We start from the raw sequence: 14,421 nt of genomic DNA, 5'->3' as shown, positions 1-14,421 counted from the left end.
TCAGAACATATAACAGAGAACTGAAATGCATAAATATGTCACAATATATATTTATATACTGTATATGAGGCCCCTAGAACCATAAGAAATGCAAAAAATTCACTGTCAGGAACTCATTCTCTAATTTCCCCCCTTAAAAATCTAATTGCCCCCCTGTGGGGTGTGTGCCCCATGTTAGGAACCACTGATCTAGAGGAAACAGACATAGCGTGATCTCAGAAGGTGATCATTTCTCTGTCATTTTCTGGCTGATGCTGATTTGAGCCCCTAATGTTAGTAGAAATGAAGCAGGAAAGAGAATGCGCTGGAACCATTCTTCTTATTTTTTAACTGCTTTCTACTATCCTTCCAATAAGTAGGTATTCTTAATCTCCCTCATGCTCCCTCCAAAGGCCTTTCTCTTATGAACATTTTCATGTTTCTAGCATATCACTGCTCACAAATCCTCCAGGGAGTGAAATAGGAGGATGTCTAGCTGATTCTAGTTGAGCATTATGTACTCAGAATCAACACTTGAATTTTTAAAATCTGCTGTCTTGGGGCTCCATGTTCAAAGTAGCAGATACTGTTAACATAAGAAACATTCAAACCTATAAAGAATTTTTGTGAGTTTATTTGAGCCAAACTGTCGACAATTTCCAGGAAGCAGACTCTCAATGTATTGAGACAATGCTCCGGAGTATGGTGGTTTTTCACCTATTTTTATAAATTACCATCAAAGGAGGAGATGTAAGTGGGTTACACGAAATCCATTGGTGATAGATTAGGGAGGAGGGAGAAAGCAAAGTGAGGAAAATTCTGAGATTGGATAAAAAGAAAATGATAGACACATGCTTCTTTTACATTGGTGGATGAAGGACAGTTAAAGGTCAACAATTAACAGATAACAATAACAATGAGGGAATCTGTGGTCTGAGCTCTGGTGCCATTAGTTGTGCCCTGAGGGGTCTGGAAAAAATAAAGTTACAGTTACCCTGACATTCCACAGGTATATTATCTTAGATGCAAAAAGACAATAGGCTCAGTAAAGATGAAGTTGATCTTTGTCAGGGAAGATACTGGCCTAGGACAGTGATGGTGAACCTATGACACGCGTGTCAGAGGTGACACGCGAACTCATTTTTTTGGTTGATTTTTCTTCATTAAATGGCATTTAAATATATAAAATAAATATAAAAAATATAAATCTTTGTTTTACTATGGTTGCAAATATCAAAAAATTTCTATATGTGACACGGCACCAGAGTTAAGTTAGGGTTTTTCAAAATGCTGACATGCCGAGCTCAAAAGGTTCGCCATCACTGGCCTGGGACATGACTACCCATTATAAACTGCTTTTTAATTAAAAGGTTTTAATTTCAGACCATCCTTTGTGGTTACTTTAGGTCTCTGAATTTACAAGGCCGCAGGTTAGCATGTGTCCCCTTTAGTCCACAATACAAATGAGTGTAAAATACACCATTTTCCTCAAGTCTGATCTTGGTATCCAGACATAATGCTTATGACAGATCAACACAATTTGGTAAACCGATTGAAACCAGGAGCTTACTGGGAATGATCATTAATCTAGCAGCAGCTCTATCAATTGTGAGCATATCCACCTCTCGGTCTTTGAGGGGAAATGTACAGAAAGAAATGAGGTCAAGCTGGGATTTTCAAACTCAGTTAGCAGCTCTAAATAAAGGCATATGGATCTTTGCCTTTCAGTTGTATAAAAAATCTGCCAGGGGCTGAACTTTGTTATTAGATAGGCTTCAAGGAGCAGGACAAGTCTAGCTGGGGTAAGAAAGAGGGGGGAGGAAAAGAGGGAGACAAATGTGGCTTCCTGTGGTTTTATGAGGGTCACATCAGTCTTAGGAAGTAGGGACACTGGGAGCAACTAAACGTATGCAAATGCAATGCAACTTTTCAGAGGGGATTTGTTAAGTTACTTCATTAGCACCAAGGCCAAGGGCAGTCCAGAGCTCATGCAAAGTAGATCTGAGGGTTTCCTTTTGTTTGCGCCCAGGTCTTGGGGCAGTGGGAGCAAAGGGGTGAAAAGCTGACAGTGATGTCCTTGAAAGATCAGAACCTGTGAGCTCTCCCAAGCCCTCTTGGTGTGAAAACCAGCTTTTGTCTCCTGAAGGCTCCAGAGAGTCCAAGTAATGAAGCCCTTGATTAAGACCTCATTAAAAGTTCATTGACATTCACCAGGGCTGGAGCCCTCCCCGCAGCCCAGCGAGGCGGAGTGGAGGGAGGATGTGCCCAGCAGGGAAGCATAACATCTGTGTGTGAATGCCCTTTCTGCCACTTCATAGCATTGTTTTCCTGGGCGAATTTTGTAACCTCTTGTGACACCACTCTTCTCATCTCCAAATAACTCCAATTCAGTGCTGCAATGAGCAAGTATTTTGAAAGATTTAGTATGTTTGTGTGTCCTCATTCTTACCACTCACCCCTTTTCTTCCTTCTTCTGGTACAGCAGGCCCTTTAGAACCACCAAGGACACATCTTTCTTGCAGTGCAGCACTGTGGAGCTTCCTGGGACAGGAAAGACCTGAGAAATAGAGCCAGGCTATTGGAGAACACAAGAGCCTCTGGCCTCTGACAGATGCAGTTGCAATCCACCTGGCCCCCAAAAGAAGAAAGTGCAGCCAGCTTACAGCATCTGTGGACTGTTGATCAGATACTGTCCAAAGGGTATTTATAGATGGCTAGAGGCCTGATGCACAAAATTCGTGCAAGGGGCTCAGCCCTCGAAGCCCCAGCTTCATCCAGAAGGTCATCCAGATGGTCATTCTGCTGTTTGGTCTAATTAGCATATTAGCTCTTTATTATATAGGACTAGAGCCCCGGAGCACGAAATTCGTGCAAGGGGAGTGGGGGGGACCCTCAGCCCAACCTGCACCCTCTCCAATCTGGGAGCCCTCAGGGGATGTCCTACTGATGGCTTAGGCCCGATCCTTGTAGTTCTCTGCTGTCTGTGGGGCCCGCTTGATCGCTCCCAGGTCGCCGCAGGTGACGGCCAAGCAGGCCCTGCTGTGCGCTGTCTGTGGGGCCTGCTTGGATGCTCCCAGGTTGCCATGGTGATGGCCAAGCAGGCCCTGTTCTCAGCGGCCGTCCCCTTCCCCCCCAGGAGTGGAGGACTCCAGCAGGGCTATGGGTACCACCATCTTTGTGTCGGAGTGATGGTTAATTTGCATATTACTCTTTTATTAGATAGGATAATGGTAATCAGGTCACCCTTTTGCCCCAGTTTAAGCCTGAGATCCAGGAACTAAGCACAGCAGCAAATCTCAGGGTGTGTTCCATAGAATGCTCAGTCTTCCACATATTTGGTATTCTCGCAAGGGGGTGGAGGCAGGGAATTCTGGGCTGCTTTACCTCAAGGAAGCTACAAGGCCACCCTCATATCCATCTGGACTTAGACCTGTTAAAAAGAACAAAATTCAACTGAACAAGTTTTAAAGACCTTATTGATTTTGTTCAATACTTTATGAATCAGGTAGCATCCCATCTAAAGATAAGAGCTCTGAGGAGCTGTACAAAGTGAAAGATAGTTATAGGCAGAAGGGAACAGAACATAAAGTTATACTGGCAAAAAAAAAAGTGGGTCTCCATGGCAGATGACCTCACTAGTGCTAGACAAGCTATTCCTGACCAACTGGCTTAAGGTTCCATTTCTAGGAGACCCAAAACTGTAATTTGGTCTTCATTTGTTGATTAGGGATTTAGCATAAGTGACTCCATTTGGGGCCTGAAAATGCTTCTTCTGCTCTGGCATCCTCCTTCAGCTCTGGGAATCTCCTCCTCTAAGATTCGTCAAGAATTTCCATTTTTTAACATCACCTCCAACTTCAAATAGCTTCTCATTCTTCCTTTCTTACCTATGTTTGATGGCTTTCCTCATTCTGGGCAGAGAAAAGACTCTTATTTCATTGCCAATCCTTCCCACACTCCAATAGATAGTATACATTTCATGTCTGATTCCTCTACTCACAGCCACGTTTCTAAGAAGTCAAAGCTTTGTTCTTTTTTGCTGAAGAGCCATGACTTTTAAATCTGTATTTGAGGCATCTTTATAAAGGCTTTTCAGAGCTCAAAAATCAGTGAATTCTTTGTTCTCCCTGGTTCTCCCCTACCCAGAAGGCATATTTATAGAGTCCTGTGGCTGTATGGCTGTTTGATGGTCATGACGGTGGCAGTGTCTGCACTAAGAGGGATTAGAGGTAAGTGGTATTGGCATTCTTAAAGGCCAATAAATTAACATGTTCATTTTTCTCTTCCCAAGTACAGAATGAATAAAAGACATAGGAATCAGATGAACATATATATTAGCTTGATTACTGATTAAAACAACAACAAACAAACCCAAACAAACCTGGATTGGATGATGTGGACTAGACAACCAAATGGGCTTGATCTTCTGAATTTAACAATTTGGCCCCCAGCCTGGAGGTGCTCCCTGTGATGTTATCCTGTGGAGAAGCCAAGGAGGCTTACATCTGAGCACAGCCTGGCTCCCAAGAGATCTGGCTCCCAAGAAATCCAGCAGGCCCGGCATCCTCTTCAACACTCACCATTCAAGTAAGTAATTTCTCCTCCCTCGAGAAGAAGAGAATGAGGAGGGGAGAAAGTTGTGGAAATGTTCCTTAAAACATGAACAATTGGAAAAACACCCAATTAAATACCAAAGCATTATTTGTTATTTACCAAAGCATTATTTAGTATCATAATAAAGTTCTGAATTCAATTTGCTAATATTCTATTTCAATATTTTTGCATCTGTATTCAGAGGTTAGATTGCTCTCTGCTTATATTCTTCATGCAATCCTTTTCATGTTGTACCCAGACATTGTGGCACCATGGTGTACCTATGACCTCCATTTGCCCCTTCAGAGACACCTCCATCTTTCACCTGCTCTCTGCCCTCGGAGGTTGGCTACATAGACCATACAGCTTCCAGTTGGGTTTGGCCAATGAGGGACCCAGGAAGGAAACTGAAGGGTGGAAGGAAAATGAGGTGAGGGCATTTCATTCTCCCAGCCCTTCCCTGAATAGTCGAGGGAATTTGTCTGGGACCCTCGAGCAAATATCCCAGCTCCAGTCAGGCCTCCCACTAGGTTCTGACAACTACCCTTCCCTCTGCCCCTTCAAGTTGGTAACAGGACTGCAGTACCACCCTCCCCACACCTGTACTAAACACTTAAAGTTCCTAATGTGAGTGTGACATCACTTTTCTACTGAGGAGCTGGCTGATACCTGTGGTTAAGTTAACTTAGTGAAATGAGCTGGAAAGTCTTCTGTTTTTATCTGTGCTCTGAAACACATTAGATGTAGCAAGAATTTTCTAGTCTTTGAAGGTCAGAGAACTAATTTTTAGTGCCCTCTTGGCCTAGTGTTTGAGGGATGGCATATTTCTTTGACAAATGTTGAAAATTTTTCTCACATTTATTACTTCATTTAGGTTTCTTCTTTCATCAAGTTTGGTAACTGCATCTATTCTTTCAGAAGTTTAAATATATCAGCATAGCCCTAACTGGCTTGGCTCAGTGGATAGAGCGTCAGCCTGTGACTGAAGGGTCCCAGGTTCAATTCTGATCAAGGGCATGTACCTTGGTTGCGGGCATATCCCCAGTAGGGAGTGTGCAGGAGGCAGCTGATCAATGTTTCTTTCTCATCGATGTTTCTAACTCTCTAATCCTCTCCCTTCATCTCTGTAAAAAAATCAATAAAATATATTTAAAACATATATATATATATATATATATATATATATATATATATATATATGTTTCAATCTGCTCAGAATCTGTGATCACCTTCCCTATCTCACTCCTAATGTTGTTTTTTCTTATTGCTGTGATCACCTTCCCTGTCTCACTCCTAATATTGTTTTTTTCTTATTGTTTTGATTGTGTGTGTGTGTGTGTTTTAAAGTTAATTCATTTATTTTTTAAAATACTCATTGCAGCTCACAAAATTGATGTAATCACTTACCAACAAGTTGGACTCTACAGTTTGAAAGGCACCAGTACAGAAAACTTGTGCACATGCGCCTGTTGACATGTGTGAGGATACTCAGAGAAGATCTGATAAAAACTGGAAAAAACACACGCCCAACAACTGAAATAAAACTGGCCAGAAGAATGGCTAATAAACTATGGCACATTCACAACAGACTATTATTCAAATGCCAATGAATGAGATGCAGCTATTCAAATTTACCTCAAAGAATCTCAAAAACATGATGAGGAGCAAAATGCAGAAGACTTCTTACTGCACGAGTCTATGTTCACAATTGTGAAGGGATATATACATATTTGGTAAAACTGTTCAGATAAGCAAGAGACTAATAAGCAGAATTCGGGAAAACATTTATTTGGAAGGCATTTGGGGGGAAATAATAGGAGAAAACAGGGAGCTTCTGGGTAATGTTCTATTTCTTAGCAAAGCACTTACAAGTGTGTTTTTTTCCCCATCATTTTCATGATAACAAATATGCAATTCATGTACTTTTAGGATGTTCACAAAGTTCATTTAAAAATATATGTGATAAACTTGTATAACTGTTCATGGATATTTGTTGAATAGTCTCTGTTTGAAGGAGAGAAAGTTCTACACCTTTAAATGTATCTCTGAAATTTTGGCTGACCTGTCTGTGGTATTTTAAACACTTGCTCTAGGATTGTAAATTTCTCATTGTGCTTTTAACTATTCTTGCTTTATATATTTCGTTGTGATGCCATTTGGCACATAAAATTTTATGATGTCATTATCTTTATTGCACAGTGATTCTTTTATAAATAAAAAACAACAACACTTCTTTTTCCTTTGTTGCCTTTGACCTGATTTCAACTTCATCTGGTATGAATATTCTTGCTCTGCTTCATTCTATTTACACAACCTCATCTCTTATTTTAATCTTCATGTGCCATTGTTTACTTTGCAGTTATTTTCTTTTCCTTTAGTACATAAGGTTGTTCTTTTTCTTTACTTACAAATTATGTGGATGTTACACAAACTTTTATTATTCTTCTGGTAGTAACTTCTAAATAAAAATAATTTTCTACATATTATTTAATGTTATTCAAATTTTTAAATAATTTATTTTTTGCTATTTACTAACATTGAAATGATTTATTCTGAGTAAGGCGAGAAATGCAATTTGCTTTTATTTCTACTCTCCCCTCCAGATCCTCATATCTCAGTTTATTTTAGGTGATAATTTTTCTAGTTAACTTAATTTCTAAATTATGTAGCTTCTCATTGAATAATTACTTTTCACACTTTTGCAGTTTTATAATAATTTGTTTATATATTTTATTGTTCTCATTTCATTTGTAATACTTCTCCCCCATTCTAAAATTCCTTATTATTATTCACTCTCCCACTGAGTTGTAAAAATAGTTGCTTGACAATATTTTTAGAAAATGTATGGAAACAGTATTGTTGGCATGTATGTGACATTACATTGTTGGGAATTATTTGGTTCACAAGCATTTTCTTTTAAAATTTTCTAAACATTTAATGTTTCTGAGAAGGCTGATGACAAACATCCTTTTTCATTCAGAATTAATGAGAACATTTTCCTTTAATTCATGTAGGCTATTTTCTCAACTTTAAAATTAAAAATTTCAACAGAATATGTGTGTATATATATATATATATATATTTCTGTCTGCAACATTGGAGGTTGTATCCCAGGCCCAGCTATAAAAACAAGTTGATGTCTTTGTTGTGCTCAACAGGAACAGTAATGGTGTGCTCATGGACATGCTCACACGTGGTTTAAACTGATAGCTGTTGCTGACTCCATAGCCTTATTCTGGAGAGGTAGCCGATTATTATGGGGTGAATTGTGTTACACCCCAAAATTCATTCATTGAAGCCCTAACCCTCTGTCCCTCAGAATGTGACTACATTTGAAAATAAGGCCTTTAAAAGAATGATTAAATTAAAATGAGGTCATTAGGCTGAGCCCTAATCCAATATCACTGATGTTTTTATAAGAGACGATTAGGACACGAGAGAGAGAGAGAGAGAGAGAGAGAGAGAGAGAGAGAGAGAGAGAGACTAAGGAGGCCCTGTACAGACAAAAGCCCATGAAGACAACCACCACAAGCCAAGGAGAGAAGCCTCAGAAGAAACAAACCCTGCTAATACCTTGATCTTGTACTTCCAGACCCAAAATTGCAAGAAAATAAATTTCTGTTGTTTAGTCCACCCAGTCTGTGGTATTTTATTATGGCAGCCCTGGCAAACTAATACATTGATGTTGTCCAATATTTTTGTGGCCTGCTAGAATTTGCTAAAGTGGTTTTAGTTGTTTGAAACTAAGAACACTGAATCCACACATATTATGTAACTAGAGGCCCAGTGCACGAATTCGTGGGGTCCCTCAGCCTGGCCTGCTCCCTCTCACAATCCAGGACCCCTTGGGGGATGTCGGACTGCTGGTTTCAGCCCGATCCCAGGCTGGCCTGTGGGGATCAGGCCTAAACCAGCAGTCTGACATCCCCTGAGGGATGTAGTAGTGGGGCTGGGCACCACGCTGGACCTGCTCATCCAGGATCCGTTGCGCCTGCTGCTGCCACCTGGTGGCACACTGCCATGGAGGCAGGAGAGGCTCGCACCACCGCAACTGCCCTCAACAGCCCTGAGCCCAGCATCTGGTGCCCATCAGTCAGCTGAGCGGCACTCCTGCTGTGGGAGCGCACTGACCACCATGGGGCAGCTCCTGCATTGAGTGTCTGCCCCCTGGTGGTCAGTGTGCATCATAGCGACCAGTTGACCAGTCCTTTGGTTGTTCAGTGTTCAGTTGCTGAGCTTTTATATATATAGAGAGATTGTTGTAGAATTGGTTTCCCTTTCTGATATGGCTGAGTGATTTTTAAAAATATATATATTTTTTATTTCAAAGAGAAAGGGAGAGGGAGAGAGAGATAGAAACATCAATGATGAGAGAGAACCATTGATTGGCTGCCTCCTGTACATTTCCTACTGGGGATCCAGCCCACAACCCAGGCATGTGCCCTGACCAGGAATTGAACAGTGACCTGGTTCATAGGTCAACTGGGCCATGCCAGCTGGGTGCTGAATAATTTTTTATATATATATTTTATTGATTTTTTACAGAGAGGAAGGGAGAGGGATAGAGAGTTAGAAACATCGATGAGAGAGAAACATCAATCAGCTGCCTCCTGCACACCCCCTACTGGGGATGTGCCCACAACCAAGGTACATGCCCTTGACTGGAATCGAACCCAGGACCCTTCAGTCCGCAGGTCGACGCTCTATCCACTGAGTCAAACCAGTCAGGGCTGAATAATTTTTTATTAGACAATCTTCCTGAAGATTACAACCATAAATTCTGGACAAAAATTTTAAAATCAATATTTTAAAACATTGTTTTAAGGCACTGGAAAGAGACTAAAGGTAGGCATATTCTGGAAGGGACTTGACATTTGACAAATAGTAATAACACTGGATGTTTCCCATTTTTAAAACTTTTAGTCTGAAAACAGGCCCCAGCCTTCACCATGTGGAGATGGCCAAAGCTTTAATGAAAAACCTGCCTCAAAAGCTGAAAGAGTTTGGCGGAAAGAGCTGGAAGAGTTTGAGGAAACCACAACCACTAGAAAGTTAGAAAGGAACTTTAGAAAAGACAGAGCCAGAGGAGAGAGCCACAAATTCTGTGTATATACTTGGATTAAATTTCAGGCTAATTTCTGAACCACACATGCATGGACAGACTCCAACTAGCTTACCAAGAACAAAATAACTGAACTGAAATTTGAGCTGTTGTCCAAGAGACACAATCTGTACTTTTAGTCCTACCGAATGAATTGCCTGCTAAAATGAGCAAACAGAAATCAATCCTCTTCAGAGGAATATAAAAAAATCCATATTTTTACAATATAGTATTTATAATGTCCAGAATACATTTCAAAAATATTTGACATAAATAAAGAAGAAAATGTGAGTTATTCTTGAGACAAAACAATCAATAGATATTACTCCAAGATGACCCAGATATTTGAGTTAGAATTTTAAACCACCATTATAACTATGCTCTTTGGAGTAAATGAAAATATACTCACAATGAATTTAGAGATAGTAATTTTCAGCAGAAATACATCAACAGTAATAACAGAGTCAAATGGAAATTCTACAACTAAAAATATATTTTAAATAATTATATGTACACATATATAAGGATACACGGGAGTCTGAAATAAGAAAGTGAGTAATGGCTTCCATAAGAAAACATTCTCTTTCAGTCTAGGTAGTGTGTAGCCCAGAACATGGGAGAGAGCACCATGGCCCATGACCCTAAGAAGGCTGCCAGACACTTCATGAGAAGATAATCAGAAGAGATGGGATAGGTCTACTGAATCCATAGGTAATAATTGCCACTAAAGTTAACTTATTTTGCCAAGTAGAGGTTGTTTAAAGTTTGCCTTCTACCATCACCATCTTTTTATTTAAAAAGAGAAACCTACAAGTGAAAAGCATATAATTTCAATTCTTCCCCCAAAAAGGTATAGTTGGCAATCTTATATTAATATGTTAAAAGGGGGAGTGGTAGAGAGAATATATCTAAAAAATACTAATGCAATAAAACTACAACTCAAAATGTCATTTGATGGTACTGTATCATATGTAAATTGTTTCCTGACACAAATATTTCCATTTGAAATCTATATTTTTACATTATGATGTGTTTCGATACTTTATTTTTATTTTAATACAGTTAAAATGCAAAAAATCACTTCATGGCATTTTTTTAATGAAACAATATCTTTAATGTTATTTCACTTAATTTAGAATATACTGAATTAACAAAGAATTCTCAAGGAGAAAAACTCAACCTCTTCTTGGACCATTTTACCTCTAGGCAAGAAAGAAAGCAGGTGGCGGCAGGAATGATTCAGATGCTAAGGGCTGCAGGAAGGGGGCTAAAGATGCTCCCCAATCAGTGGCTTCTCACCTATGGTCCAGCGTGGCTCAGAGCCAAAGGAGTTTATTGCCTTGTTGACACATTGATGTGGGTTAGCCGTGGTAAAATATTTAGTGTCCTGAGGAGATACGATGCGAGGCTGCTGACTTGGTCAGTAAGATATCTACCTGGCACCTAAGTTTGCATCCTGGAATTCAGCTGGGCCAACTCTAACACTGATGAGTTAGAATTCAAAGACTTTTGGTTCTACAGTACGTCACGGTTTTCTCAGGATCCTCCATGGACTCCTTCAATCTTTCCTGCCTCCCAGGCCTGAAACTGAGGTCCTAATTTTCTAGCATCAGCCAGGCCCACTTGTCTGCTCAAGAAACCTATAGTGTAAAGTTTATATTGCAAGAAATCTTCTGAAACAGATGGCTGCTTAATAGGGAAAAATATATGTAAACTCTCCTAGACCAGAACCCCATAGCACTAATCTATTTTCTCTTTATTTTTGTGTCTTCAAATTCATGCCTTCTAAATCTGATGATTTTCAGCACAAATCAAAATGTTTACTACCTTCAGGTTTTAAATTTGACAATGGTTTCATCCTCAGGCAATCTTGCATTGTTTTCATAACTCACATTTTATAGATGCAATGTCATCATGAATCTTATTAAAATACCAGTTGGAAGAGGCTTTTTTTCCCCCTAAGTTCTCTCCATTTTATAGAGTAATTTTGTTTCAAAGAGCTTTGCTTTATACCATATTGCTTCTTTTCTTGAACATCTATGTCCTTTCAAATGATTGTGATTTATGTGGGTTTTTTTCTCCCAATCTGTCAAAGGGTGTTGATCTAGTATTTAGAACAGAGGTGATTTTTCCAGGAATTTCCTTTTTAATCTTTAACTCTTCTGGGAAAAAGAAACTGCTTAAATGTACTCTACTGTCACTTTGTCAGATCAGAGACCCAAGAGTGTGAAAAAATAAGGGAGTTTTATCCCTCATAGAATTCCTCTTCCAGTTTGCTGTGAGTAGTTGGGAGTTTTCTGACCAACAGTCCCAAGCCTTCAATAACACACCTCTTTTGTCAGGACCCGCGTGGTAGCTCCACTGCATTCTGTTGGCCAGGACTGTGCCAGGCGCCTGGCTGGAGAGAGCACCACAGGGCTCTTCCTCGGTGTGACCCTCCACACCGGGGGCTTTTCCCTGAAAGTGTAGCTAATGTTTGCATCCCAACTCATCCCCGATGACCACCAAGCCCAGTGTTCACCCTCTTTACCAGCCATCTCTCATCTAAGTTAGAAGGTTTCAAAGAGGTTTGCACTTACTTCTTAAATGAGCTTTCTTCACATGTGAAACAGATTAGTGGAACATTCTCTTAAAACAATTGGATATTGAGCAAATGCACTTTGAGGTTTCTAGTATATGGTTTCATGCTACTGGGTACAAATGTTTCCTTAGTTTTAAATAAATTTGATAATTAAAAAATTGAGGCTTAAGGATGCACATAAAGAATTAAATACATGTGATCAAGCCATCATCTTTACTCAATTATAATCTTTTAAAGTGCACATGTGATTTTGTCTGACCCCTTCCTCAGGAAACCACTCCTTCATCCTTTGTCCATGTGGTTTAGTGCAACTAACCCCATTCCCACTACTATAGAAGTGGGCCTGTGATGCAGGCCTGGCCAATTAGTTTTTTAGTCCCCACCCACACTGGTCCAGAGACTGACACATGATCCAGGCTTGTCCATTCAGAGTCCTCCCCAGACCTTGGCCTTGCAGGAGTTATCAACAGGATGCTCCTCTTCTTCTCGCATCTGGGGCTCCAGAACCATACTGGCCTGGAGCGCTGGAGGCCGTCCTGTAGCCCTGTGGAGGAAGCCCATCTGAGAAACATCCAACCACAGACAAGACCTTCCAGGGATGAGGAGAGAGGCAGCATCCTGATGATGATGTTAATGCTCTGGTACCATGTGCACCTGTGTTGAGAAACTAGTCTTCCTCCTGCGTCTCCTTGGCTCTCACTGACTACCACGGTTACACTTCTGACACCGTGTGTGAGGGTTTCCCCCACCAAGCAATTCTCTGTGACTGCAGCTGGTGTCCTACAATGTAACTCCATTCTGATACTGTCCACCTGGAGATAGCTTAAGATACCAGACTCCCCCACTTCAGATGCCATTTGCAAGTTGTAGGTTCCCAGGTTACCCCCAACGTCAATCTGACTTGGCTATAAATCAGAAGTTCCCATGACCCTCTCTTCAGGCTCAATTAATTTGCTAGAGCAGCTCATAGAACTCAGAGATATGCTTACATTTACCAGTTTATTCAAGGATATGATAAAGGATAAGGATGAACAGATAAAGGAAGAGGAACAAATTATCTGGGAGGGTCCCAAGCACAGGAGTTTCTCTCTCTCCATGGAGTTGGGCTGGGCCCCCTCCTGGAGTGGATGTGCTCACCAACCTGGAAGCTCACTGGACCTACTACTGTTGGGATTTTATGGAACACCACATACAGGCATGATCAATCATGAACTCCATTTCCAGCCCCTCTCCCTTCCCTGGAGAATAGAAGGTGAGACTGAAACTTGCAAACTTCTAATCTAATAGGGCGTGGTCTTTCCTGTGACCAGCACCCATCCCGGAGCCATCCAGGAGCCCACCCAGAGTTGCCTCAGTGGAACAAAGGACCTTTCTATCTCCCAGGAAGTTACCAGGGTTTTAGGAGCTCTGTGCCAGGAACTGGGGGCAGAGGGCAATATATATTTTTCATTATCTCACAGTTCCTGATGCCAGATCTGTGTCCTTGGACTTTCCAGTTACAAATGCTAATAGACTCCCTGTCTTATTTAAGCTGTCCTCCATCTAGATTTCTGACAGTCACAGTCAAAGTAATCTGACCATTATATAAGCTGATTTCTCTTATCATCACTAAGCATTTTCATAAAATAACCTTTTTATATTCTACCTGATTTATGTGAATTATATACCCTACTCCATACTTCCTACTCTAGCTATCAATCACTCACTATGAATAAACAAGATAATGAGAAGTGGAGGGCTGGATGAAATTAATATTTACTGAGCACATATTAGGTGTCAGGGACCTAATTTAATTTTGCAATCATCTTTTGCTATTACATTTAATTCTCACAGTGACTCTGGCGGTTGATGTATTTTCACTGTTTTACAGATAAACACCCGCCCCCCCAGAGTTTCTAAAATGAATTCGAAAGCCCTTTTGCCACCATTACTTGCCCTCCTTCTCTCCCTCTTCCACCACTTAATTTTCATCACAAGAATGGGAATATAGTGAAGTCATATTAACACAACAGGGTTACAATACTGCATAGCCACATCTGGGTTTCATGAAAATCCCTGACTTTTATAGCATTTTCTTCTTAATTTTGACACACATTTTTTTTGCATTTTAAAACTTTTATATTGGGATATGTCTATAATTGATGTCATATTTAATGGATGCTCTTCT

This window comes from Myotis lucifugus, unplaced genomic scaffold (genome assembly GCF_000147115.1).
Source record: "Myotis lucifugus unplaced genomic scaffold, Myoluc2.0 scaffold_199, whole genome shotgun sequence".
Lineage (NCBI taxonomy): Eukaryota > Metazoa > Chordata > Mammalia > Chiroptera > Vespertilionidae > Myotis > Myotis lucifugus.
Note: the sequence above shows the minus strand (reverse complement) of the source record.